The sequence below is a fragment of the Convolutriloba macropyga genome, chromosome 3 (genome assembly GCF_964194025.1).
Source record: "Convolutriloba macropyga chromosome 3, txConMacr16.3, whole genome shotgun sequence".
NCBI classification, from domain to species: domain Eukaryota; kingdom Metazoa; phylum Xenacoelomorpha; order Acoela; family Convolutidae; genus Convolutriloba; species Convolutriloba macropyga.
The window spans coordinates 65,353,840-65,377,784 of NC_134470.1; the positions used below are offsets into that span (position 1 = coordinate 65,353,840).

At 38.0% G+C, this 23,945-nt stretch overlaps 1 protein-coding gene across 1 annotated transcript in view; it reads right to left on the reverse strand.

Annotated features, from left to right (window-relative positions):
• LOC142336367 (proteasome subunit alpha type-3-like) overlaps positions 1-23,945 on the reverse strand; it is a 418,015-nt gene that overhangs the window by 3,542 nt on the left and 390,528 nt on the right. The gene's annotated exons all lie outside the window — the stretch shown is intronic.

The following is a 23,945-nucleotide window of genomic DNA, read 5'->3' on the forward strand; positions in this document are numbered from 1 at the left end:
AATGTTTATTTCAAATAAACTATTAAACTACTCTACACTGATGTCTAATTGATACAACTCACATCTGTCTACTTCAAATACATCGGCTGACCAATATGATTGAAAAAAATCCAAGAAGAGAACAGTTCCTCTCCCACTAAAGTGAGTCGGAACAGCAAACAAACGACGCATCTCATTGAAGTCGGAAAATTACCGCATCCATGAGTTATGAAATGTGCATATTTACACATTCAATCAAGATTGAATGGTTTATAATAGACTGTTGGATAAATTCGGCACATGCACTCAGAAATAATTTGGTTGCTTAATTTACCAGTTAAATCAGAAAAATAGATGAACGGCACCCGGCCTAGAGGCGCATTAGATAACCGATCAAATTTACCCATTTTATATTCAGTACATGTTGAATAGGAATGAGATGAAGCCGAGTATTTCCAAAATTAACCTACTTAACCTTGGAGGCCAATTAATGCAGTCACCAAAGGTTGAAGCCTATTTTCGCGCGATAACAAGTCAAGATCTAAAGTCCATTTAATCAAAATGAACAGCGAAACAAAAACGAAGACATAAATTTTGGTAAAGTTTCCTTTATTGTACTGGTTTTGATTTCATTGCATTCAAATGTCATCTATATATTGCGGAACCAATAAAGTGTCAAAACATAGTTGCTGAAATCTAATATCGTATTTTGTTTTGTAATTAGTGCAGGTTAGCGCAGTATGGGGGTGCCAAGTGATGGATAAGAGGGGGTCTGCCAGGTAGAAGAGGGTGGACTGGGGGTGATAGAGCGGGGGTTAAAAAAACACATTTTGGGAGAATTTGTCCAACTGAACCGCAGAAAATTTTATCGTAGCAATTTTTCGTCCATGAAAATCCGACACATCGTAGCGTAACAACTCGGCAAACAATGACAGAACGAAGCAGTTTAACCATTTTTTTTATATGGAAGAATGCGAATGAAACCTCTAAAACTTCTAAATTTCACACCTTTTTTCAAGCCCTAGCGCAATAATGCTTATGGAGCACGAATCATGCTTTAAAAGCAGAAATTATCCTGTACATAGCTTTATCAAAGGGTTCTAATAAAAGCTTTTTAAAAAATCGATTATTCTGTTCCAATTTATTTTTAAAAATTGGCTCTCGTGACACATGCTTTCATCATTTTTTTCATATCGGTAAGAATGCAACTATTAAAATTATATCCTCCAATTATGTTTACGTGCTGATACACTGCTCAAGTTTGTCGCTTTAGAAATGACCAGCTTTAAAATTTGTAATTTTTCGCGGTCACAATTCAAAACTGCACCCCATTGTAAGAGGTGCTACAGCATTTCAAAGCCAACAGGTGTACCTCTCAAGATGCATGCAGCGCTGCTTCTATGATTTTCCTGAACTCCAGCAATATTTTATCAGCCTGAATTCGCTAACATGACTAATGCATCCTTAGTTTCAACTTAGAGAGCAATTACAATTGTTACATAAAGGATTGGTCATGGTTTAATGTCGGAAAAACCATTGATTTGAAGGACATCCACTGACTGCTTGTACTTTCATCAATGTAATTTACAATCCACACACAATTTAGCCCGAATCTCCAACTTATTCCTCCCTTCAGTTTTCCACTGATTAAAAATAGATTTCAGTGAGATTAAATACGCCTCAAAAACATAGAATTCAATTAGAAATCTACAGTAGCTACTTTTACTTCTCTGTTTACTACCACAGAAGAACCGCCTCTCTCATTTGCTTAACATACCATGCTTCGTTTGTATTCAATTTTCAAAACTACTATTCATCTATGCCTTCATTAGTAACTCAAAAATTGCGCATTTTAAATGTCTTTCGCTTTCATGGCAACGTGAAACGTATGAAGGCTATATGAAACATTGACAGACTACACATACAATAAATTTTTCATTTCGCAGTCCGAAAAACTATTCACCCCCCCCCCCCCCCATTCTGTTGAATTCGAATGGAATGCTGAAGCGAACATGCGAAACAAAAATGCAATAGCTGCTTTGCTTTTGTCTCGTAGACCTCTTTATTGCGCTTGACGTTCAATAAAAGTGCTCTAAAACAATTTGCCACGTTTCAGTTATGAAATTTCCTTCAAAACGGACATTTGTACAACTTGAAAACACATTTTTAGCATCAATTAAAATCAATCAAAACTGGCTGAAAGGAGACGAATGTTAGACGCGTCAAAAAGGAGGACACATTTTTGATGGTCAATGATAGCATTTATTTGTATAAATCTTGACGCTATAAGAATGCTCAAGGCCACTCGCAATTGTAAACAATACTATGATAGCTCTCTGTAAAGCTATTCTGTTAGGAGTTTCCTACTAATATTTAGGTTCCGTGTACCGTTTTTATGTTTCCTTTTCAAATATTTTTCTAAGTGTTTAGGTTCGCAAGCGTCCGGTATTCTGCTAAGATGAGAAAATTTCACAAGTTCTGAGGTTGGAAAATAGCACTAAGTTTCGCAAGAATCAATTGAAGAATGAATGAATAATTCGTGTTATGCATTTCGTATTTATACTTTTTATTTACATTTTTGTCCAATCAGAATTGAGTTCATTCTATTAATAGATAGTGAATATTTTATAAGTTTTATTTGAGTCTGAGTCTTCATGCTCGATACTGCGGCTATCTAGAAAAGCGTTTAGCATGGGTTGGAAAACCCATTAATATGTGAGTTTGATCTCTGGTTTTAAGTAGTGTCAAGTTTTTCTAGATCGAAAATGTTCAGTTTTGTGGGTTTGTTATGTGCACTTTTGTGTGTCAGTTTTGCTTGTGAGAAGATTCCTCGGAATGATTCTGTGGCAATTTGTTGCCAGTACAATACAACTTTTGTCGTTGGGGATAGAAATGTGAGCTTTGTCCCCTTTCGTCATTCTGTATGCGGTGAATGGGTGGAGGCATCTGGAGCTCAGGGGATTAGTTTTGCTATTATTCCTTGCGTAGCTGCATTGGCAATCTCGTTCTTAGTGTGATTAGAAGGCCCAGAGAAGTCCATTAGCATTAGTTGTAACGTCAGTAAAGATTAGATTTGAGATGAACTAATGCAAATTTTTTTGGGAAATGTGGTAAGAGTTAATTGAAGTGGTTCCCAAATGTCTTTTTTGATTAGATTTTGTGGGATTAGGAGGAAATGGACTGACAGAAATTGGGGGAATTTTAATGGGAACGGTGATTGTGAATCAGTGATTTGAATTTCAGTTGAATATTTAATACTTAGATTGACTGCGAGCGGTCACGAGTTTTTGGTACAAATTTGTTGGGGGAAGGGGGGGTAGATTCTTTTAAATTGTGTTTGCTCGGTTTTATTTGGAAATGGTTTTTTGGTTTTATTATTTGTCGAGTTTAGAATTATTATTTCAGTGAAGTATTATGGCTCGACAGTTAACTGGGTTAAAGGTGTCGAATATTCTATCGACACATCCAGAAAGGTTCGTTTTGTTTTTATAGTTTTAAAGTTTTTGTTTTCATTTGATACAATATTTAATATGGCCTTGTTTAGGCATACCCGGCAAAGAAGTGATCTATTGGGGGATATAAGTAAGTTTAAGGAGGAGTATCTAAAGAGGGGTAAGTTAATAGAACTTGGGTGGAAGGAAGTTCCATGGGTTGACGGATCTGGGTTGAAGAGTTGGCATCAATTAAGGGCTAAGTTAGTTGAAGAGGGGAGGGGGTCAATAGTAGGTGAAAACGGTTGGCCGAAATTGCCGTTAGAGATTCGAAATGAAGAAATAGTCGGAATAAAGGAAGACTTTTGTAGAGAAGTGGAAGCGCTTGCTGATATAAATCAAGTAGAAAATTTTATTGATAATATGCCGGCTTATCATGATGAATCACGCATATATGCTAAAGTGTCAGCTTATGATGGTTTGTATGGCTCAGTCGGCTGGACATTTAATATTGAAGGAATTCTAAATGGAGAAGTTCCCTCTGACCTAGATTGTAATAGGAGAGGTGCAATGATACAGTTTGGTCCTTGGTGGACACGATCACATATAGAAATAGGTGGGAGTGATAGTATATCAAAGACAATTGTAGGAGAAAAACTGTTTCTCATTTGTGGGAGCTACACGACGTCCATCGCATTTGATAATGTTGTAGGAACACCCCAGTATTTCATGGAATTAATTAGACGTGGTCCTAAAGCTAGCGAGCTGCCGAGTGATATTTGGTTCTATTTATCAAATAAGTCTAGTGTTTTATGTCAGCCATCACTCTGTGCTCATGCTGTTTTAACAATGTTATTGGGAGTCTCCCTAGTTTCTGGTTGGGAAGCACATGACTTACGAAATTCAAGAGTTGCCCAAAGGACATTTACTTCATTTGGGTTAGGGGCTCGAAAGGGAGTTGTTGAGAAACTTTTGAAAGACAAAGGCAAGGAAGCCGCTTTAGAATGGGCATTAAAGAGAGATAAGGACGTCGGTGGCTCCTCAGATGTTACGGAACATATACAATCTTTAGTAAAGAATGAATTCACTATGACTAAGAGACCATATAAGAAAAGGATTAATTGGGGGGGTGTGCGTAAGTCTAATAAATTGAGTAAAACGGGAGACGTGGGCGAGCTGGAAGAACAACCAATTGTGTACACTTTCCTGCCTCCAAAGGATCCTTCCAAGCTTTAACGTAAGTTCCAGTTTCAATAATTTGGGTTACGGCAGGTGTGAATATTTATGAAAAAGTAATTGCCCGACCTTTTAAAGATTGTTATTCCGAGCTAAGATGGTGATATATGTCTACAAATATGGTTGAACAATAATAGTTTGATGCCAATTCAGGTGCAGAATAATTGTTTTTGAGAAGAAATCGATCTTTTTGTCAGTTCGACGTACCCAATATGATGTAGGGTATTCGTTAAAAAATAATTGCCCCGTGTTGGGAAATACTGCTTCAGCGTTAAAAGTAAGTTTTTTTGGAAGAAATAAGTGTAATTAGTTAGAGTTTGATGTCAATTTACCCGCGTAACACTTTTTCCGGAGAAACATACACTTTTTTTTTAAAAGCTTTTCTCTCACCTATTATGTTGTGCTGAGTGGTTTGTAGTGGTTGTTCGTGCTCTCTCATGCGGTCTTCGATGATAACAGAGGTCTAAGTAATCAGATAAGAATGAGTACAAAAGTGTTTTGAACCGTAAAAAGGGGTTAAATATGAGTATTCTGCTTTTTTTGTAATTTTCTAAGTTTTTGTTAAGAATTTGTAAAAGGAATATAATGGAATCTTGTTCAATATGTACACACAAGGTTTACATCAAAATGCATTTTAGTGGGGAATGAGATTAGTGTGAAGGGGTATGAGGAGGGGCGGGTCGAAGTAACAGGGAATCATTCATTGTGTAGTTCGAATGTTGGTTCGAGGGTGTCGTTGCTGGGGTTTTTAAGACTGTCGAGAACTTGTTGATAGTCAAAACAGTTGGGGCTAAAGGTGACGGTCTTTAGGGTGTATCCCGGGTCAACAAATTCTACAAAAAGGGAAATGGTACCGTCATTGCGGACAATGTAGTCGTCAAATGTGACTAGCATTGCTCGGCGACCATGACGCAAGTAAAGGTACATGGGGAAAGGGAGAATTGTTGGGAAGTAACCCTCGTCATGGTCTTGTCGGTAAATATCCCAATTAATGAAGGGCGAATTTACATTATCGTTTAAATTACTCATTTTAATTAATATTTAGTAATTCAAATTCCCCGTGTAAAAATTCCTCTGTGCTAAGTTCTATAAATGAAATAACGTCAATGTAGGAGGGAGAATTTTTTTCAAAAATTACTTTGTGGGTTGTATTTTCGAACGTGGTTACCCAGAACACAATGGACTCATCAGGAAATTTAAGGTATTGATCAAAATAACACAAGGAAATATTAAAATCTATATAAAAATACATAAATAGGGTAAATCTTGTGGATATAAAATCAAAATATGGGAGAGTGTCTTCATAATGTTCGAGTGAGAGAAATTCGGGGGTTGAGGACCTGGACATTAGTGTGTTTGGGATTTTAGTTTGGAATTGTCTATGGCGAGTAAGGGGGTTGGCTGAAGGGGGAACTTGCGATTGGGGAAGGGGTTAAAGGCTCATCTGAAATAATTTCGTAGTCGGGTGATTCTGGGGTGTCGGGGATAGGCTCGGGATGCTGTGAGTGTTGAGGGAGGTTGCCAATAACTAAAGGATGGTGAAAAATGAAATCAATGTTGGCGTTTTGGTTATTGTTATTTATGCAGTTTTGGATTTCTAACCAAACGGGGGATGTGTAGTCAATTATAACAGGGTATGTGTGCACGGTCACTGTGTCGTTGATAATAAATTCCTGGCGTATATTAAGTTGGATGAGTGGTTCCTGGTGTAAGAAAAAGGAGATTCTATAACTATCGATTGTGGCGTTGTAATGATTAAGGGATGTAAAGATTGGGTTTTGTATTTCTATGAAAAATTCGTAAATGGGTTCAGCCATTCAAAATTTTGTTTTTCCATACAATTTATTAAATGCTGCTACTGGAGTCTGTTTTCTGCATTCAAGGAATAAATAGTGAAATAATGCATTTCCCCAAATATTTCCGCTTTTCTGAAAATAATTCCCTGTCTTGTGATTGGTTGGTAATTCAAATTTCCATTTTCGCTTTAGCTCTTTGTTAAATCGTGTATATTTTTCATTTTTGGGGTCTGAGTTGTGTTGCATTTCACACATTCGCTTCCCCGTGTGAGGTTAAAACTGTATTTGATTTCGTTTTATTTAAAGTTATTCTGGTTTGATTCTGTTATGTGGCAGGTAAGTTGATTTATCATTTTTCTCGGTTATTTAGAATGTGATTCCTTGGTTGTTGTTTTGTTACTAGAGTTTGATGGTCCCTGATGTCCTCTTTTTGGATTTGAAAATCAAAGAACCTGATAGGTCTGCTTTTGCTCGAATATTAAGAATACCGCTGTTGCTAATTTCTGTTTCGCGTGTCTTTCCGTTGGTTTTTGTGTTAATGCTGGACTGCGATTATTTATGCGCAAACATCTTTAGCGCTTGAGCTGATAACTAAGCGGCGTTTTGGAGGCTGATGAGATTAGCATTGTAATGTAAAAGTTTTCTTTTTTTCTTTTAAGTTTCCGGTTTTTTTTTTAGATTTTTTTTTCCAAATTTTGAAATAGTATCTTTGAGGAAAGACTTAGGAAAAATTTTAAGCCGGGTTCCACGAGGAGCCCGGGGATCCGTTATTCTTTTTTTTTTTGAGTCCGATTTTTGGGCTGAAAGTTTGAGGGTCGTAGCTCTTCTAGTTTTCGAGATATCGCACTTTAAAGTTGAAAATTTTTCTCGACACTTGTAATTTTTTTCAAAATTAGTCTTTCCAAGGGAAATTTTTTGGACTTAGGCGTTTTTGCTTCTCAGATTTTTGTAAAAAAAAAATTTTTTTTCCTTTTTTTTTCTTTTAAATGAAAATTTTTTTTTTCTCTTAGACACTTCCGGTGTTCATGGTTCGAAGCGGGTATGCTCCGTAATGGGTGGGCAATTTTGGTTGTGTATGGTCTGGTATATGAGTATAAATTGGTTGAGAAGTGACAGGTGGAGGTCTGTTAATATGTTCAATCGTTAGTGTGGGCTCTTCCGATCTTTTCAGTCGTTTGATGTAGTCCCTCAAAAAGGTGTACGGTGTACGTACTCGTGTGCTATCGTTGTCCTGCTGGGTGTCAAATTCGTTTTTAATTTCCAAAGGCAGAACAAGTGAACATTTATGTAGTGGATGTTCAGGATGCTCTTGCAGATATTCATAGTCATTGATTGCAACTACTTGCACTGGCTTCGTTTTGATCTTTCTCCCTTCGTGTGTTATTCGGAAAGGAAACCGGCGGTGTAGTTTTGCCCATTTATGTAAAAAATGTGAGTATGTGAGATGTAGAAAAACACTTATCAGGAATGAAAGGAATCCAAATAATAATGACATTTGCCATGGAATGTATTCTTTCAGTCTGTTCTCAAGCTTTGGTTTCAGTGCTTGAATCTTCTCCAATATTGGTTGTGCAATTTTTTCGATCGTTTGTTTGCTGGTTCTTCTTGAATCAATTTGTTGGAATTGTGGCTGTATCTGATGTAGAATTTGAATTTGTGCTTCTGATCTTGATGAGAAACTTGGTAATTCTTCAAGTGGCGGTAGGAGGTTAAAGATGGTACTTATTGGGTCAGGTAATTGGAAGTCAAGTCGTATTGCCGGTACCGAATCGCAAGCTGTAAGATCTGATCGTAAATGAATGTTTGGTCCACGCAGTTGTTTTCCACATCCCAGTGTAATGATGCAAACTCTGCATCCAGGATGCTCAATCCTTGCTAAGGGATTGCTGCCATTCCCTGCGCTCTCGATGAGTGTGTAGTCGTCGCTTGCCGACGTAATTAACCAACGACCGAAGCCGAGATTGCGAGCCTTTTCAGTCAATGGCAATTCGATTACATCCAATTGACAGCGTTGCAATGCAAGTAGCTCGTCGTCGTGGTATAAAAGTGTAGCCATGCAAGACTGATAAGTCTGCTCTGTAGGTATGGCTTTTGTGCATATTGCATATTTTTGGGACCCAATACAATTTTCGAGCTCTTTGTCATCGATAAACGCGAGTTCTTCTCCGTCGTCCGAGACGGCCATGTATTTGGCTTCTAAACGCCAAACTAATGCTTTGCCTGTATCCCCGTCTGGCATGGGGATGGGAATGGCATGCAGCACATTCATAACTGTGCTCTTTGATGCCATCGGTATGGCCAGTGTCAGGATCAGACCTGATTCAATTGCCTCAACTTGTGTGACCAATTTTGTCTCATAGTACGAGAGAATGTCTTGGATTGGTACGGCAAGTGACAATCGGTCCTGTAGCCCATTTTGTTGTAAGTGTACCATTGTAAGGATTTCATGGAGCTGCTGACGAGGTACCAGCGACATAGGTAATAGCTGGTTCATGAGTGGTATTAGTGAATTCAGAACGTTTATTCTAAAGGTGTACAGAGCTGCTCTGTAGGTTTTAATGTTCGCCAGAATTGTCTGAAAGATATTGCTTAAGACAAGACTGTGTTGGTTTATTTGTTCGCGTACATAAAGGTATTGTACGCAATTTCTCATATGGTGGACATTCTGACGGAGCGCAGTGAACTGCCCCTCTGCTAGCTCCCAGTTCCTGTTTTGGGTTTTAATTATCTCGTCCTGCGCCTCTTTTATTGCTTTAAGTTCTCCCGAGACTACAAAGAATTTTTCGTTCTGTGAAGTTGTTATCTGTTCGACATGTTCTGTCAGGTATTGGAGGTAAGCCATGGCTTGTCTGATGTTTTCTTGGTTTCGTTTTACCCGTTTGTCGCATCCTCCAAATACGGATTTGATAAAGCACAGGAGTTTGTCTCCTGCGCCAATGCCAATTCCCAGAACTGCAGCAGCTGCGGCTGCAGCGGCTGCTGCCCTTGGTTTTCGAGAAAAAGTTGTGTCCGTTGCGGCGTGTGAGCGGAGGAGTTGTGACATTTCTATTTTTAAGGTTTCGATATCCTGCTGTGCGAGTTCGTTTTCCATGATAGCTTGTTTCGCGATCCATTGTAAACCAGATGTTGATTCAGTCATGTTGGTATAATTGAGTGGGCAACCATAATTCTTTGAAGTCCACATACTTGCCAGTTCTCGAGTGAGATTTGTAAGTTTCGACTCTACTGTTTTATTGTAGACTGGGTAAGGGACTAGAATTTCTGTCTTTACAAATTTTTCTGTTAAGAGAATTTTCTGATGTAAGTTAAAAAGTACACCATCTTTAGTTGCCACTGCCGGCTGGTTACTTGAGGCGGTTTGAATATTTGTCAATAAGTAAAGTAGGAAGCAGGCTATAGCTTGTTCTGGAAGGTAATTGAACATGGTTTATGAATGGGGTTGTTTTTTTTCGAGTTGAGAATGCTGCTGATTTCGAAGTGAGTAAAGTTGAAGAATGATTTTACTAGTTATTTTTGTGGTATATATAGTGAATACAAGCGATTGTCATTGGGCGAGATAATAGCCAATAAGAATGGAGCAGTAAAGTAATGACGTCATAGTAAAGAATCTTCTGTATCCGTTGCGTAGTCCAGAGTTTGATGAAGATTACCGTCAATTTGTTGCCTATGGAGAGTTAGTGGAATGACCCGTCTTCTGTTTGGTAAAATTGGGCCTAGGTCTATTAATTCTCTGGGAGGTACCCTATGCCTTAATGGCGATGAGTGCCTAGGACCTTGGAAATTAATGTCTGAGTCAGTTTCTGTTGTTTCGAATACTGGATCGTCGTACGATGCTACCTCGTTATATTCTTGGGAGTTGGTTACTGCTAATTCGTTTGCTGAATTTCGCAGAGAATCTTCCATTCCTGGTGTTTGTTCAGTTGCATCATTGTTTTGGGGCATTGAAGTGTTGGTTTCCGCAGAATTGAAGGTATCCTCGATGTTTCCCGAGGCTATTGAGAAATAGAACTCAAGCGAGGACTCGGGGTCACTGGTGCTAGTTTCTATATCGCTGTTTTCTGTATCACTGAAAACAATGGAGAGGTCAGGGTCAGGGTAATGACTGAGTGGGAAGTAAGTGATCACTTTCACTTGCGGATCTTCTTCGGAAACTTGTAGGCTGTTATATACTGAGTGCTCTCTTGCCAATGCAAGGTGGTCGCTTCGTCTCAGGTTGTAGGGCCTTTGTGAGCCAAATCGTGCATCTGTTTGAGGGAAATTACTGTTTGCGGAAAAGACGTAATCTCCCACATCTATTGTTTCTGGTGTTTCTCTTGCTTCAGACGGCACGGAGCCTTCTACAAAGAATGTATTTTCGTCGTATATAGTTTCCTGTTGTATTTGTTGATGGTTTGTTGGCGGTTCTCGTGCTGAGAAGCTCGCTGTTTGTACATTTTGATTGAAACTGATTGATCTCGTTTCTGGCACTGTTCTGGGTAGAGTCATTGCTTCTTGGTTGATGTGGTTCTCGATCTGGTTATCAAAGAACTGAGGTTCTCGTTCCTCTTCAGGGATTGAGGGATCGGCCTCAAAATTTCGAGGGTCGATTGATGCTAAGTCTTGGATTTCATATTGTGGTTTTATTGGTCGCAATCGCATTCTGTGTACACATTGTGTATAGTTTGTGTTAATTTTCCGCACAATATAGTTGGCATTTGTGAGTCTCTTTTCCACTCTGTACATAGGAATCCATCTGCTCTGTTGTTTGTTCATAGTTGCGATTTGTGTTGTACATTTTGGGTCCAAAATGAGGCAATAAGTGTGCTCTTTCAGAGGAGATGCATTGGCTTTCCTGTCGTAATATTTCTTGTATTTGAGGTATGAATGAATAAGATTTTCTTTCACGGAAGCGAATAGCTCAGTTGTTTTATCCTGGATTTCCTTTATGCAATCCGCTTTTGGCTTGTGTTGCCAAAGACGTGTGTTTTGAAAGCGTAGGTCGAGTGGGTTGACTGGTGTGCGTCCGTGAAATACGTCTGATGGCGTACACCCTATTGCTGGAGCGTAGGTAGTGTTGTGTATGAATACTGCAATATCAACGTATCTATGCCAGTCAGAAGACGTTTGGTTTTCATTTATTCGCAGAATTTGTTTGAGTGGGGCGTGGTTTCTTTCGAGTAATCCAATTGTTTGTGCGTGTTTCAATGTGCAGTGTTTGAGTTTGATCTCAAGAATTGTGGCAAGTTCGCTCATTAAATGTGACGTGAAAGCTGTCCCTAGGTCGCAGATTATCTGTGATGGAATGTATGAATGTTTCAGGAAGATAGAAATAAGCGCTCGGGCTACAACGTCGGCGTCACCTTTCATCAGAGGTATTGCGAATAAGTATTTCGAGAAGACATCTATCCCGGATAATATGAAGGTGTACGGTGAAGGGTGCATTTTGCCGACAAGGTCGATGAGGAGTACATCTGCTGGAAAATTTTGTAAGGAAGACATTGGTTGTAGAGGCGGTCTCAAAGCTGCTGTGGGACTAGGTTTAGTTTGTAAACAAGTCACGCAGTTTCTGATGTAGTCAGTTAGTGTTTCGGTGAAATTGGGGAAATAGAACCGCTTCCGAAATTCGGCTATGGTACGCGACACACCTTTATGTCCGCTCCAGACACTGTTGTGGATGCGGAAGAGTACTTCTTTTTGCAAGTGAATTGGAACACAGTATTGTTTGATGAAGCTGTTGCCCGTGTGATTGTAGAACTTTCTGTGTAGCACTCCGTCAAACATAGCGAGTCTTGGGTATTGTTTCAGGTACTTTTTCAAGTCTGCTGAGAGATATTGGGCGGTTGTTGGTGGGCCTCTTTCGAACCAAAGGATAACTCTTTTGATGTCTGAGTCTTTTTGTTGTTCGGCTCTTAGATTCAGTGGCGAGTGACCGGTTGTATCAAAGTCGTCCATTGGATTGTGTTCGTGTATTGCCTGGAGCTGCGCCGGTTTTATTTGTTGAATATGAACCTCCTCAATGATTTCTGTTTGGTCTGTTTCGTTGACGGTCTGAAAAAGATAGTGTTTCCTAGTGTTTTCCTTGGATGTTTCGTGCAGGAGTGTATTAATTGAGTTGTCCGGGACTTCGGCGGTAGTGTCAATTTCGACTTCACTGATTGGTATCTTCGAGTTGATGCGAAGTGTGAGTTTCTCCTTCGGGTTTATGTGTATCCTTGAGAGGTAATCTGCCGCGAGGTTGGCTTTTCCAGGGATATGTCCTAGTATTATGTCAAAACTCAATACGTGATCTAATGCGTTCCACAGCGTTGGTGGAATGATCTTTGTTTGAAAGAATCTGGTGACAGCTCTGTTGTCTGTCAGGACTAGTACTGGTTTCTCGCATCCCCAAAGGATGTTTGCAAACATATCAAGGGCAAAATGAACAGCAAGAAATTCTTTCGCGTAGATTGACATCTTGAGTTGATTTGGTTTGAAAATACGTGATCCAAAACTTACAGGTGCATAAATTTTGTGTTCAGACGTTCCGTTTGCCGTTTGGGTGTAATCCTCGATCATTAATACAAATCCAGCAGCATAGAATGATGCATCGGCCATAATGACATATTGTCTATTGGTCATCGGTAGCCTCAGTGATATTTCACAGGCTGATTGTAGATCTTGTGTCAGTTTCTTTAGCATTATGGTGTGTTCCTCTCTTATTTCAAAGTCTGTTTCTTTCTTAAGTAATCTGTAAAAAGGAAGCAGCTTTTCTCCGAGCTCTGGTATGAAGGCTTTGTAAAAATTGAAGAAACCGATCATTCTTTTTGTTTGCTTAACATTTTTCGGCATCTTGAATGTTCTGAGAAACGTCGCGATTTTCTGTTTGATGGGGGTCAAACCCTCTGAAGTTATCGTGTTCCCCAAGAACTGAATTTCCTTCAAACCAAAGGCGCATTTATCTGTAGCTAGCTTCATTCCTGATTCTCTGATGCACGTAAAGACTGCTGATAGTTTTTCCAGCATATCTGGGAGATCATGAGCACCTATTCCAATATCGTCTACGTATTGAAAACATTTGTCAGCGGTAATTACGGGGTCAAGATTCTGTCGCATGAATGAGCTGAATGCGCTAACACTTCTGCTCAGTCCTTGTGCTAATCTTTTAAATGCGTAAGTTCGCGATGCAAAATTGAAAGCGAGCAGTTGAATGGATTGCTCGTCGGCCATTGGCACGGAGTAGTATCCGTGGCTTCCATCCATTTTGCAAAAGAGCTTTTTGCCTGCAAGATGGCTTCCTGCGTCAGCCAGTGTTGCTATTGGGAAATTGTTGTTGTTATAGTCATTTCGAATCAAGTGGTTGATTTTACGCAGATCTATTAATATTCGTAGTTTGCCATTCGGTTTTCTTTTTGCAAAGATTGGTGATGAATATCTACTGAATGGCAACGTTGTAATCACGCCGTAGTATTGTAATAAGACGAGTTCTACTAGGAGATCGTCTTTGAGGTGGATGGAAACTCTTTGGTTTTTTGAATATACTGGTCTATCAGTATCAGGCGTCAGTTTTACTGAGAATTTTGAGGTGTAGCCAATGTCAAGGCGATGTCTTGTAAATATATCGTTGAATTCCAATAAGAGATCCTCTGTCTTCTTCTTTTCGTCGTCTGTTAGGACACTTCCGTGCCAGTTAAAGGATTCCAAGAATATTTTTCGGTCCTCTGCATTATCCAGTGGTCGAATGGACTCTCTCTTCTTGAAGCGAATGAGTTCTTCGTAAATCCGTTTTTCTAGTCCTGTGAGTTTGGATGGATCTTCAGTTGTCTCTGGGGTTGGGAACCAATATTTTGCGTTGTGGTTAATTGTGATGTGATTTAGCTGGCCCTTCGCTACTTTCTCAATATGTTTCGATATGGTTTTTGTTGTCTTTGAGAAATTATTTGTTTCCAGCAACTTGGGCTCTAATGGGATAAGATAGCGAGCTTGTTCGGGTGTGATTATCGTGAAGGTTGCAGGTAGTGTGTTTCTTTCGATTGTGATCGGTACTTCCGTTGTGTTGATAGCCATTAGTTGAATTGGTTTGTCCTTTAGCATTCTGTTTATCGTACTCGTGAGGCAAACTCCTATGTTTTCGAATTTTGTTGTGGGCTCTACTATTCCAATTTGGTGATCTGCTTCTAATGGTTGATAGGGCATGAGTTCAATCATTTTCTGTTCGCCGGGGTTAATGATAACTCGAGTGGTTGTTTTTAGATAAATTTTACGCTTATTATTGAATCGTTTTGATGTTTTTGAGCCTGCTGTCTGCATCAAATTCAGCTGAAATGTGAAATCAGGGAAATGTAGATAGCGGTTGTGGGCGTCGATTGTTATTTCATTTTTGTCGAAAAAGGGGAATCCAAGTAATATGCCTGAGAGTTTCTCAAAAACCATAAAGTCCTCTGTGAGTTCTAAATGGCCAATTTTGAATGTTAGTTTTGTCGTGAATAAGATTTGAGACTGATGCATAAACGCTGTGGAGACCGTAATTTCCGGTGGTGCCTTTTTTATGGGTTTTTGCGTTAGATGATTGTAGATTTTATCAAAATGTTTTTGTGACATAGCGCTACTAAATGCTCCAGTGTCAGCTATCGCTTTCATTGTAATTGAGCCTAATTGAATAGGAATTAGAAAGACGTTTTCGTTATAGCTAGTTGTACAGTAAGAAATTTTTTGTAGAAAAGCATGCAGGTTATTCAGTTTTTTGGCTGTTGGTTGAATGGCATTGTTGCGTCGCGATAAGGTGGTTGCCTCTGAGTGCAATCACGTGCGGTATGCTCGTTGCTTGCGCATATCCTGCAAAAAGTTCGCATTGGCGTGGGAGATCGTTGTCGCTGGTTGTATTGTTGACTTTGGTTGTTGTATCTGCTTATCGCGTTTGTACCTCTTCCTCTACCTCGATAGAAAGGGCGGTTATGATAACCTGAGAAGCTTCTATTTTGGTTTGGCGTTCTGTATGCTGTGTTATTTCTGTTGTAGTTTGTGAAAGGCTTGTTAAATTTATTCTGGGTGGTGTTCGGCCATCTTGGTGGCGTTGTTTGTGAGACTGATGCCTGAATTGAAGCTATTCCTGCTGCCATTATGTTTTCGACCGCTTGGTTAAAAGCAGAGTTTTGGGAGCTTGTTAGTGAGTTGAAGGCTGTGGTGTGTGCTGGCTCTGGGTTTAATTGGTCTATTCGAAGTCGTCTTTTGACTATGGAGCATAAGTCGTTTACTCCGACATTGTCCAATTCTCTGAGAAGAACTTTTTTGTATTTGAAGGGCATCCCCTGTATAAATTGTTCTCGGATTCTTCTTGTGCGCTCGTCATTGCGGTCAATTCCGGCACCAACGTCATCGACGATTGCTAAGTTGGCAAGCCGCTGTAAGTCAGTTAGAAAATCGTCTGGTTGTTCCTTCACGGGATCAAATTTTCTGCTCTGTAAGTCTAACTCAAAATTACGCCGTTGGTCTGGGCCTGAGTAGCGGTTGCGTAACTGTTCTAATGCGTCATCAAGGTCGTTTCGTGTGTTTTCTGGTAAGCGTAGATAATAGTTTAATGCGTTTCCGTCGAGGTGTAAATGTAGGTATCGGGCTTGTTGGTTGTGATCCGCCGGAATTCTGGCAACTGCTATGCTTGCTCTCAAAAGACCTTCAAATTGGTCCCAGTTTTCGTTGGGTAGTCCGGCAAAACGTTTGAGCGATACGTGTGGTGGGTGCGGCGCGGCCATATCTGTTGTTGTTATTTATGAGTGAAAGGAACAATTCTCCTGTTGATCTTGTCCGTTTGTTTTCAATCGACAAAGTGGGCAGGTCTGGCGTATTGGTTTTTGTGAGGTGATTAAGTTGGTTTTTCCTGTATTAGCTTCTATAAGTTCGTGTATATCACCTTCTTGGAGTTTGAGTTTTAATGAGTTTGATTTATTTTTAATAATGAATATTCCATACCTCTTGGAGATCGATGGAACAATTTTGACATTGGGGAGTTGTAAAACGGCATCCAGAATTTGCTTGTTTTTGAGTGATAAATTTCCCAAAAGAATAAACATTAATTTGAGATAAACATGAATTTTGAGACAATTGTTTCTTTTTTTTTATGAAGCTTCAGCTGTGATGATTTTTCTCTGATTCCGTTTCTTTAGTGTTGCAGAATGACGCTCTTGATCTCTGTCGCCATATGATAGCTCTCTGTAAAGCTAGTCTGTTAGGAGTTTCCTACTAATATTTAGGTTCCGTGTACCGTTTTTATGTTTCCTTTTCAAATATTTTTCTAAGTGTTTAGGTTCGCAAGCGTCCGGTATTCTGCTAAGATGAGAAAATTTCACAAGTTCTGAGGTTGGAAAATAGCACTAAGTTTCGCAAGAATCAATTGAAGAATGAATGAATAATTCGTGTTATGCATTTCGTATTTATACTTTTTATTTACATTTTTGTCCAATCAGAATTGAGTTCATTCTATTAATAGATAGTGAATATTTTATAAGTTTTATTTGAGTCTGAGTCTTCATGCTCGATAAATACTATTTGATATTCAATCTATCCTTCCCTCATAAACAAAATCACTTGCAGACTGACAAATCAATCATTTTCTTAAGAGGGAAATACATCATAATATTAATGAAATGCACTCTCAAACAATTTTTTTGTTAACTTTTTAAATTGAAGTATATTACAAATTTTAATTGCTGATACTTTTAAGAACAGTGAAACAATTACTTTTAGGTGTAAATTTATTAACCAATTGCAACTGGTTAAACTGCAACCACCATTTTGAATAAAAAATTTTGAAATTACATTTCCAAAAAATGCCTCATAACAAGGATTAACGCATGAAAAGAATTTCAAAAACCAATACACATAAAAGCTCAATACATGCCCACCTCTTAAGAGACAAAAATGGCACAAAAATGAAGACCGGACAAGGCTAATGTACCAATTTGCGCAAATTAGAAATCAAAAACCTTCTGAAAAAGGCGTGATCAAATGTTACGCTCCGCCGCATCATAAGCTGAGCTCGAACTAATAAGATCCCAACTACAAAGCGTCTTTTACCATCCCGGGCACAACCGCGTCATTTACCTTTGACACTGATCGCGTTAAATCACTGCACCTGAAAAAATAATGACACAATGCATTTCCTCAGTCACTAAATTGAAGATGATGAATTGGACTGTAAAAGAGACAATTCTAATTCAAACTGCTTCAAAACTGACGAGTATTGATTAGCTGCAATTAACCTGGAACGGTCTTAATTAAATGACGCATTTACTTTGATGAAAAGAAACTTAACAAACTACAAAACACTGACGATCAATTCCCGCAAAAACAATAATGTGAGAAATCTTAAAACAAGGCAGCTGTTTACTTCAACTGCGAATTGAGCGAAGACCAAAGGCACAATTTAAATAGTCGTAAGGCACAAAATCAAGTAACTGCAACCGAAATGGCCGGTTGAGGTTCAGAAACGAGACACCAGTGTGAAAAACAGGCAGCATACTACAAAAAAAGAGAAAATTATCAGACGAATTCAAACATAGCCGGAAGATTAAAGACCAAAGACAGAAACTGATACCTAAAAAATTCTGATTTCAAATGCATCTGTATTTTGAATTAAATTTCGGGAAGCAAAATGTTTCAAGTAATACAGCTTTATACTGCTGTATTACATACTCAACATAGATTTAATAACTGAGCACATAAGTCGTTTTCTTGAGTGCGGCAAGTCAAGTATGATATATTGATACGATTGACACAAAAACTCATGTCAAAGAGATTCACAAATAACGTCACACCCACCAATTCAAACGCAGTTTGGCAGAATTCAGCTAAGAAAGTTCATTTCGACTTCTTGGCTCGCGAAAAAATGGTCTAAACAAAAGAATGACAACTAAGAAACATAGCGGGACAAATCTGGAACCACAATTCAAAGAATTGAACAAACTTATCATTGTACTACCAGTCGCCTTAGTTGAATATTTTCCAAGAGTAAAATCATATACCAATACATACACGAAGATAAACAAAATATCACAAAGAAAAACATTGGTTTTTAATTTTCCTTCAAAACAAAAGGGTTGTCAAATAATTTCATCCGCAAAACATCTTTACAATATGGGACTACAGACGAGAAACTTTGAGAAAATCAAGAGAGACATTAAAGGGAAAACATAATTGTTAAAATGGATTCGTTGTGATGTATTTGAAAAAAGATGCATCCAAGTCAAAGAACATAGCCGGCAGATTGCCGGAATAGCTGCGAAATAGACCTGCGTGCCATATAAAAGAGATAGAAACAGATACAGATCTAAATTGAAAAAAAATCGACGCCGCTCAAAAAACTAGGTAAAACATTCAGCGATAAATTAATAAAGCTTGTTAAAATTCATTCCGCAGAAGCCTATTATTAGGGACCTTTACTGCACAAATGAGTTCCTTTGACCTTAAACAAATTCAATTTAAACTTAAGTTTTAAAGTGCAAAAGTCATTTTATTGAGTGAGGTAAGTCACGTATGATCAAAATCTAATCACGCAAATAACCTAAAAACTTTTTCTAAAGCGATTGAGAAATGACGTCACGCGCGCAAATGCCGTTAGTGAGAGGAAGAAGTCATTCAGAAAATTTGACTTTTTCAGCTTTGCTGAGTGAACAAATGTAAAACGAAAAAAGAGCGTCAGACGACGAAACAAAAAAACATAGCCGGAAGAATTCCGGAAGCGACTCGAAGCACCAAAACTTCACAAAAAGCTGAAGTCATTACCTTTTGTATTAAACCATTAACTCATTACCTCCCCGGGTCTGATCTAAAAATCGGTGAAATTTAAACCACTGTCACCAAAAGAAAATGCAGCAAAATTTTATTATTGAAAACGTTTGGTAACGTTAAAAAAATCTGAAATTTTAAGGATGGTCAAAAAACTGATAGCCTGACAAAGCTGACAGTGTCATCAATTGCCCTCAGATAATTATTGATTCTATTCTCAAAAAGATCGCGAAAGCAAACGGCAGATAAAAACTTTTCAAAAAAGACAGGAAAGTCAAAATTATTCAAAAAAGAGTGCTCAAACTTAAGAATCAGAGAACCACTACAATTAGATTTCTAATCACGGCAATTAAGACAAAAATAAAACATTATTCTCCTTGATGTATATATGCTACACAACATGATTTCATACTAATTCAAAAATTAAATTAATGATAGAAAAACAAAAGCAACAGAATAATATTCAAAGGCAAAAAATCGTCTAAAAACAATACCAAGACCGGAAGAAAATTGCAATGAATAGTAATAAGTAGAAATGTTGGAAAAGACTTTCTAGCAAACTCCCAGTACTGCCTTATTTTGAGTTCAATCAATTGCAAACCGAAGAAACCAAGATCTAAGAAAAAGCTGAATTCATTCAATATTTTAACAACTGAAAAAATCAATATAACGAATATAAAGGTAGGTGCCAGGACAAAACTAGAATGATACAAACGAGAATGTAAAGAATATGGACACAATGTTAGGAACACCGTAACAAAAAGACCAATTCTTGATTTTTGAAAGTTAAAAATCAAATTTAAAAAATCAAGAAAAACGAGTACATTTCATTGATCAGCATTCGAGACATAAAAAAGACAACGAGTCATTCGAGACAAAAATCCAACTTGCTGAAAAGAATAAAACAAAAAAAAGCAGAATTCAGACATGCGAAACAATGAAACATTTTGCAACAATATTTAAGACAGCATTTATGAAAAAAATTTATCTGTTTTTTTTTTCAAAAACTTAACACCAAAAAATGATTGATTTTTTATTGAAACGAAATTAAAGTCCCTCATGTTCCCCAAAATACTATTTCTAGTAATTAAAAGCAAAATACAAACAAAAAACTGAAAAAAATTGGCAAAAAACTACGAAAATTGGATTAGCAAATGTACAATTTTATGAGACAAAATTACATCGAGGTAGAAAGAGGCATTGAGTATCTGAATTCTCAAAGGGAAGTTACCATATTAACTGATTTTTGACAAAAAACAGCTAAAAGATCCAAAAATGAAGAAATTAATAGAAAAAAAGCCAAAAATTAACTAAAAAATCAAGAAATATGTGCCAATTTTGCATTTGAAACGCAATTTCAGGCTATGCAAAATACTGTGCTATCAATTTCCGGGGTTTACATTTCAACATAGCATCGATTAAAAATTATTTCTACAAAAAAACCAAATGACAAGCAAAAAAACTAGGCCACTTAGACGAAAAAAAAAACGGCTAAAAACGGTTATCTATATGTGCCATTCAGTCAAAAACTACTATTCAATGTCAAAAAGTCATTCACTAAACGCAGCGCATGATCAATAAACTTCTCTCGCAAAGAAAAAATTAGTTCACACTGCAATTTTACTCGCTTTCGCTTTTAGGTCAAAATATTGTCTGAACGAATAGTACTTCCGGTAAAAGAAAACCTTAAGAAAAACCAATACTCCTCTTCGAGTCGTAAAAAACCAAGAGCACCGCAATATAGCTTCGCTCAGCTTACAGCTTCGCAGCTATAAAAAACAAAGTCATAACTTCAAATATTGAACAACTATCACATTATTCATCATTAAAAAGCAAAAAAAAACTTATTACAAAAAAACTTATTTGGGGACTATCAATCATGGAGGGCAAAAACCTAAAAAAGCCAATTGTTTTTGAAAACAAATATCAAAGATAATAAAACCGATAAAAATAAACTTGAACCTCTCAACAGGGTCAATTGATCCTCATCAGAGAGCAAGTGAGCCCAGCTATTGATGAGACCAAGCGAGAGAAGAAGAACTACAAAGAGGAGCAAAAACTTCGAAGACGATGAGACTTTATTAGTGCGCTCACGTGATAGAGCAAAAAAGTAAAATCACTTGGCGTGATGGCCGAGAGGTAAGGTGTGTGATTCACACGCCAATGATTGAGAGATCAATCCCCTGCCTCCGTGAGGCTGTCTGTGAAAGGATGAGCTCTTACTTAACCATAGCTCCAGATTGACCATAGCCTGACCAATGTTGGCTGCGATGATGGTACCACGTGAAAGTTTCAGACGCAAAAAAAGGGGCCATAGTCACCAAAAAAAGAGCATTCATGCTCACTAAAAGAACAGTCTGAGATGTGGGGAATAATAGAGTCCAGGCCTCCCTTGAAAAGCATTGCGCTTCTGGATGGTCTGATTTGGTTTGAATGTATGTTCACCAAATAAATACAATTACTTAAAAATTTTGAAGACAGTGTTAGTTGGATTTGAGTCAAAATTATTCAATAAACTCAAAAATGGCTCATTACTAAGTGACAGAATAACAAAAGCAACTATAAAAAAAAACTAAGGGAACTAGTTAACAATATTATTGGGATCTCCAATTGCCATGTAGCGATGTAGCCTTTCAGTTATCCATTTAGTTATAGCTATGACTTCTAACGAATTTCATTTAGGAGTTTACACTTGCGATTTACTAAGAGTACAGAGGTCATTTTTTGAGGTAAAAGTCATGCATGATCAAAAATGTTGCTGATCAAAAAGGTTGCGGTTTTTAAAAAACTGCCTAAAAATGGCGAAATCTCGAGAAAGTGACAAAATTCATAAAAGCAAAAACAATGAAATGGAAACGATAAAACACAAACAATGAAATAGCAATGGTTCAATTTCTAAGCGAAAATTTAATCGTGCCATTATTTATTACCCTGAGGGAGAAACTATTTGCCCTCTCAGAGTTGGTTCGACATCCTCTACTTAGCACATTGATTCACATACAGCACTTCGGGTTCTGAGTTCACTATAATAAAATTAGTTTAACAAAGTATTTGAGAGCAAGCAAGAGGTGCCAACGCATTTTTACACTTCAGCAGATAAGCAGCGCCAATTCAAAACATAGCCTGCAGATTGCCGGAAAAAAGCCGCGATAGACACTTGTGGCCTTCCATGGAATTGAAACAACTAAAAAATAATATAGACAGATTGACCATCAGTCCTGTAATAGACCACTAGACTTTTTCGGCTAGATTTGCACTGTCATTTTTAAGAGACATACAAACTCTATGAGGAAAAAGCCCTAAGAGCTCTTTGAAAATTACTATTCGAAATCAAAATCTCAAGACTCTAATACTAGTAGTAAGAAACCAGTACACCCTAGGCCACTTGTTGGCACATTTTACCCAAACGTGTTCGATCATGCGCGCGGATGAAAAGTTCTTGGCAATTATTCCCTTTTAGTTTAGGATTGTTGCCTGAAATTGTAAAAGACTTACCTTAAATCGATTTTGAATGTGGCAGGTCTATAAGTTTACAAGGGATATTTACTCAAACTCCGCGGCTTGACGGTTATCATCTCTCTTGACGGTTATTTTAAGAATCAAAGGATATGAAACTAAAATATTTTTTTGAAGGACGGATTAGAACTTTTGAATTTCTTATTACTTGTAAGAGAGGAGTACAAAAGGATATTGAATTAATGAAGCAAGGTTAAGATCAAACAATAAATTATTATTAACAAACATCTAATAAAAATATAAGACACAACATTCTGTTTTAAGTCATTGATTAAAGTTTTATATATGTACCCGTTTAAAACTGCTTCTCCGTCAGCATCTTCTTCAGCATCTACTTGTGTTGTATGAACATCTGGATATTAAAAATAGAAATGCACGATTAGAAAGAAGTCATTGTAATCCCCTGTTAGAGCTGTTATTGTCGCAAGAAGCTCCTGCGCGGAGCAGTCGCAGGTTGTTGTATCTCCTCGTCAATACTTCTTGAGACCCCAACCGGGGTGGAGTTGGGCAGCTATCCCCTTTAAAAGCTGTTATTGTCACAAGAAGCTCCTGCGTGGAGCAGTCGCAGGTTTTTGTATCTCCTCGTCAATACTTCTTGAGACTCCCAACCGGTGTGGAGTTGGGCAGCTATCCCCTTTTAGAGCTGTTATTGTCACAAGCTCCTGCGCGGAGCAGTCGCAGGTTTTTGTATCTCCTCGTCAATACTTCTTGAGACTCCCAACCGGGGTGGAGTTGGGCAGCATCATCAATATTTAACGCTTGCTGGACAAGCGTTGCTTCTTTGCAGGCGGCTCTTCCTCTGCTTCGAAATCAATATATGGACATCTTGAGAACGGCTTTTCTTTTGGAGCTGCATCAAAATCAAATATTTCTTCCTCTTCGGACTCAATATGAGAAGTTTTCCAGAACCCAGGATCAGGTGGTGAAAAGGTTTCTTCAATCTCAGTATCAAGTTGTTCAGTTAAATCTCTGGTGGTTTCACATTCACTGATCTCAATATAGGACTTTAGAGGTTTTTCCAAGGTCTGTTTCCGCTTATGACCAATTTTGTAGTGTCCATACGCGTATGAGCTTATACCGTCACTCAGATAGTAACGCTTATCATCAAATGCACTCAGAGCAATTTTGTTAGACTCTGTTATGTTGAGAGTATGTTTGTCACTAGTTATAGATGTTACTAGTTTTCTCAATGGTGATTTTGATTTGAGCACATCTTTGAATTTATCATGATGAAGTGTCTTTTTCACATGTT